Source organism: Lactuca serriola, chromosome 5 (assembly GCF_051521515.1).
Source record: "Lactuca serriola cultivar US96UC23 chromosome 5, Lser_US96UC23_V15, whole genome shotgun sequence".
Taxonomy (NCBI): domain Eukaryota; kingdom Viridiplantae; phylum Streptophyta; class Magnoliopsida; order Asterales; family Asteraceae; genus Lactuca; species Lactuca serriola.
In genome coordinates this window covers 137,996,271-138,002,270 of record NC_136412.1, presented here as the reverse complement: position 1 = coordinate 138,002,270, position 6,000 = coordinate 137,996,271, and positions in this window count along the sequence as shown.

The window sequence follows — 6,000 nt, the reverse complement described above, 5'->3', positions numbered from 1 at the left end:
TGGCAAAGGATATCGGCATGGTGAAGGCTCAACCAGTCCATACCGATGATGACATCGAAACTTCTTATGGAAATGGGCATAAGATCGACTCGAAACAAGTGCTCGTTTAAATTTAGTGTGCACCCTACGTACAAATCGTTTGCTGTTCTGTTTTACCGTTTGCCATTTCTACATTGAATATTTTATTGAGTGGTTGGGGTTTTTGATTAAGTAGGTGTTTGAATTTATGACTCACAAAACTTCTCTCTGCACCGCAGTCAAAAAGTATGCATGCATAAGTGTTGTTGAGTAGGAACGTACCCGTAACCACCGTGGGGTCCACTATTGCTTCATTCTGTCCTACTGCCAGCACTCTCCCCACACCGCCAATATTCCTTTCCTTGGGACAATCCCTCCTGAAGTGTCCAGTCTCCCCGCACCCATAACACGCCCGGCTTACTCCAGTGCCAGAAACTTGAGTGATTGGTCGTGTCGGTGCTTTATAGAAACGGGCTGTGTGCCCCTTCCTGTCACAGTTCTTGCAGTGCATCTCGCGACAAATACCATGGTGATGGTAGTTGCACTTGCTGCACTTGGGCAGATTCCCCGCATATGGTTTTGTTGGTGCAGAGGTAGCAGGAGTTGTGGTGGGGGTAGTAGCAGCATGAACCGCAAGCATTTGCTTCTTTGAAGGTTCTTGCGAAGTTTGCCCCTTCCTTTTGTTCCAAAATTTCTTCTTCTTGTTGTTGTTGGCATTGATCTCATTGTTGTTGTTCCCTTTGGTTGGTTCAGCCATGATAGCCGTGACTCCTTGACAGACACCATGATCAACAAGAGATTGCACTAGTTCTTTGGCGTTGGCGAAGGTCAAGGGTCTGGAAGCTAGCACACTTCCTCGAAGTTCGGGTGATAGTCCCCAGATGTATCTCTCGACCTTTTGGCTCTCTAGGGTTAACATTCCTGGGCAAAGTGTTATTAAGTCACTGAACCTGTTGGTGTAACCTGCTATATCCGAACCTACCATCGAGAGGTTCCACAGTTCCTGTTCAAGCTTCTGAATCTCACCTCTTGGGCAGTATTCTCGAAGGAGCATTTTTTTCAGGTTTTCCCAACCCATGGAGTTCGCCACCACCAGGGTTAGTGTCTGGACGTGGCCGTTCCACCATGTCAGGGCGCGTTCAGAGAAAGTAAAAGCGGCAAACTTTACTTTGCTTTCTTCAGGACATGCACAGATTTCGAATACAGCTTCCGTTTTCTCTATCCATTGAGATAGAGCCAATACTCCCCCAGTCCCGTAAAAGGGAATAGGTTTTCCGTTGGTGAAGTCTTTGTAAGTGCATACCCCTGAACGGCTTTGATCTTGGCCATTTGTAAAACTGTTTGTTCCTCCCCCCGATCCGTTGTTGCTCATTTGTGCCATTGCTGCAGTTACAGCAGCGGTTACAGCAGTCTGGAACATAACGGTGTCCATAATTGGAGGAGGTGGTGGAGGTGGTGTTGAAGTTGAGTTTCTGCGTGTTGATCTACGAGGAGGCATGTTCTGGTGGAGAAAAATAAGAATGAATACTATAAGTTTCTAATGTTTTGACAATCATGTGTTAGTTGTATCTTGTAATTTGTTTTGACTTTAGTTTATGGTTTCAAGGTAGGCATAGAAATTTAAAACTTGTAATTTTTGAGAGGTATAAGAAATACTTCATATTCATACATATAGGTCACACCTGAGGTGTGTTACATTACATGTTTTTGGTTTGGAAAATTTGATCCTCCTAGAGATTTCTGATTACGGATACAATAGGGAAAAACAAGGGAATTAAGGGAAAAACTTTTATCCGAAATCCTAATCTATAACAAAATTGTTGGGGCTCGAACAAGTTCTACTTGCGGCGTTTGGAGCTAGATTCGGCATCCGACCATTTGACTCCCATCAGTCGCCTCTCAAGATATGCTTGTTGTTCCTTTATCTCTCTTATATCTGCCAGAGTCGTTATCATTTGGTTCTGAAGTGTCCCCGTGTAGATTTGGGTATTCTCATGTAGTCCTTCCAAACGGCGGATGTCAGCGGCGTTACCTTGGGTAGCAGCATTGACCTCGCGAACTCTGGTTGCTTGCCTGTCTGTCTCGTAGTTCTGGGTAGCTATAGCGTTCACAATAACAGGAAGTGCTCGATCAGCTGAGCTTCCCCCACTGACATTGTAAAAATCTCGGCACATGCCGAAAGGAGGGCGTACACCTTGCTGGCGGCTCCAGTAGTAGAGGTGACTTCCCCACATGGGAATGGGCCCCGGTTGATATGGTCTGATTTCGGGAGGATGAGGGATGGGAGGGTCGAACACTTCTGTCTCGGAGTCTGTCCCGCTAGAAATCTCCTCGATCTCTTCGTCGACTTCGAATTCCTCTGCGACTTCGACTTCGAATTCTCCCTCGATAACCCCTTCGGGTTCTTCCTCGACCTCTTCTTCGATTTCCTCTGCGTCTTCCTCCGGGTCTTCTTCTATCCAACCGCCGTTGCCTTGGTTTGGGTAGTAGGGATCTCCTGGTAAATGGAATCTGGCCATTTGTCTGTACTAGGATAGATGTATGAGAACTTTTATAAGAAAAGAAAATTCTATTTACGACTTACTATTTTTAACTATAATTTGTACAACTATTTTTAACAATACTCCTATAATATTTCAATTTGGCGAAACTAAAATAATTTGTATTTGACAAGTTCTTGGCTTGTTGTCCACTACGACCATTCCTCGACGTACGTTGGTCAAATCCAGGATAAATATAGTTGATCAGGCTATATTTATTCTCGACCTGATTACATACCCCGGGGCTCAATCGTAGTGTCGTAATTTGCCTTAATACTTTTTAGTAAAACTTGTTATGATACGAGATTAATGCATGCTTGTAAAAATGTATATCTTTAAAAGAAGGTATTTTGTTCATGAAAATGTTTCGTCAGAGGGTTTTCGGTCCCCTTTGCATTTACAGTTTGTATATCGTATGTGGTTCGATATACTTAGTTCACTATAAACAATGCTCTGATACCAATCTGTCACACCCCCAAACCAGAATGGCGGAAACATTCGGGGGTGGATGACTTCACGTAGTATCACAACCATTGAATATTGTAAAGAAAGTAACACAACCATCACATATATAATGAAAACGTATGTTGTTGCGTTATACATATTAGCAAAAGAATATTACAATAAGATGGTAAATGTTCAATAATAAAACATCCTTAGTGTTTCCTTCTCCAAAAGCTGGTGGTTACCTGTATTAGTGATTTCCTGAGAAATACAAGTGGTTTCGAAAAAGTGTCAACAATTAAGTTGGTGAGTTCATAAGAGTTTTGCTTTGAAAAGTATGTCCTTTTTGATAGTAAATCGATGAACGAGGTTTTCAGAAAATCCAATATTTTCTATAAATGATTTGAAAAGGTTCCCGTGTTGGAGTGCGTTAGTGTTTTCCATACTTGAATAATACTGATAAAATTTGTGTTAACAATAAAATGGAAAACTGTAATTCATAGATGAATCTCGTAAATCAAACTTGTTTTTATACTTTTATGTGAGTTTTATAACCATACTATTGACACTGACGGCCTGTAACAACATTCTTCAGGTGTTGTAGTGTTATGACATTTGTCACCCCAGACCTGCCGGTCTAACTATAGCTAATAGTTTAGGTGTGGGGTTGTCAATCCCCTATAGATCTATACACAAGTATCACGCTCTCTCTCTAAGAGATTATGGTATATAATATAGGACTTGAAATGCATACATACGAGTACGTTGAAGTTTAAATGTCTCACATTACTTAGTATAAACAGATTTACGATAATAAAGACTTTACTTCTTTTGAAAGCATTTCATTTGTCGAGATGTTTATGTAAAATGTATGAATCACTTGAATACTACACTCATTATAGTTTCTCAAAAGTATGTTTCCATTTAGTAAGAACAACTTGGTGATATATTAGCCCTTTAAATATAACGTTATTTTTGTATCAAAACCCTATAAGAACGATATTGTAATTATGTTTATGAAATGATACTTTGACTTGTAATGTACTTGTATTCCCCCCCCTAAAACGTGAAAAGAATTGAAAAGTAGGGGTATGAACTCACCCGTTAAGTTTGAAGAGGGAGGCTAGAGTTGAGCAGAGCTTCGACCGCGGAAAGTTGCGTCTTCGGGCTCTCGGGAATCTCTGCAGCGTAGATCTTTCGTCGGGGGCTCGAGTGCGGAAACCGAGGTCATCGGGAGTGGTCTCTGGGGCTTAGAAGTATGGGAGAATGACTGATGAATTGTGAAGGTGTGCCAAAACTCGAAGCTCATGCCATCTATTTATAGTGCTGGAACTTCCTCGTACGCGGCACGTAATCTTGGAGTACGCGGGGCATAATATGGCGTCATGGCTTACGAGTCCTGGCTAGCTAAGCGTAGCTTGGGCGGGCCGATGGGACTCGACTCTGGGTCTAGTACGCGGGGCGTACTCCCAGAGAACGTGAGGCGTAATCTGGTCTGTCCTCTTCTAAATTCCGTAACTTTCGCGTACGAGCTCTGTTTTTCGCGTTCTTTATATCCACGTGTAGGTGAGATTATGCTCTACAACTTTCATTTAGACTCCGTCGGCTAGTTTTGACTTTATTTTTAATGATATATTTTTAATAGGCCGGGTCTTCTAAAGTTCGTTAAAAATTCATAGGTTCTTTATTCGACGTCAGTTTTCGTTTGTCTTTTTATCGTTTTATTACCACTGAGGACATCTTCAACTTCCATTTAGGTGGCGATAGCTAAATAACACTCGATCTTCAATCCGAGTTTTTAGCCCTCTACTACTGTTACGAAACTTTGAAAATTCGTAACTTCTTCATACGAGGTCCAATTTGGGCGATCTTTTTATGCACGCTCACCTTTCAACGAGATCTACGACTTTTGTTTAGATACTTAAGGCAAGAATGTATTTTATTGAGATTTTACCTTTTTACGTCAAATAATGTTTTAACGTCGTGTCGTAAATATACGAGTGGTTATACTTTCTTCAATATAACCCGGTTTTGAGCGTTCTGTATGTTTTTGGAAACCTTGGCATGATATCAAATATTTGAGGCATCCCAACTTAGATACTTGAACACTTTATTTTTGAGGTTAATTCCGTTGTATTTGGCTTTCGAGTGTTACAATGCTTTTGGAAAATATAGGGTTGTCACAGGTTGTCCTTAGCATATATCAATTGGGTTTCGATCGTGTTGATATGAGTTGTTATGAAAAAGCTATTTTTCTCAATCTTCCCTCTGACCAGACTTTCATGATCCATGGCGATAAGCCTAACTTTAATCTTCGTATCACTTCCTGCATCAAAGCTCAAAAGTTGCCCCGAAAGGAATGTCACGTATTTGTTGGATAAGGTGTCTAAGTCCATAACTTATTTGGTATATACTTGACCCAACCCGGCATGGTCCATTTGGGTTGCATCTCACCCGAACTATTTATGGATAATTTTATGAGAGTTATACACATATGTTTATTAATATATTATAAGTTATAATATATTAATATGAAGTTATGTTATTTAATTACTATTAGTCTTAAATTAATTATGAATTAATTTAGAGATTAAAAGGAAGACTAATTAGATTATGGGCTATTGGTTTTATATGGTGTGGGCTAACACTCATTTGTTAATGGGCTAGGCTTATATGGAAGTCCATGGATGATCCATGGAGCTTTTAACCCATGGATCCTTGGAAAGGAAAAGACATGGGTTATTAGGGTTTCACCCTAACCATGCACACTATATAAGCATGCTTATGCTGCATGAAATGGCCCCTAAGGGTAACTAGTGGCACGAGTGTGTGTGAGACTTAGGTGTGGCCGATTTCTATGTGTGTATACACTCTCTCAAAGTTTTCCAAGAGTTTGTGGTGATTTGTGATTCCATTTGAGGCATTCACACTATTGGTGCTTGGCCCTCAAACTCCTTAGGAATTGAACTCATCATCAAAAGGTATGTAATCTCATCTA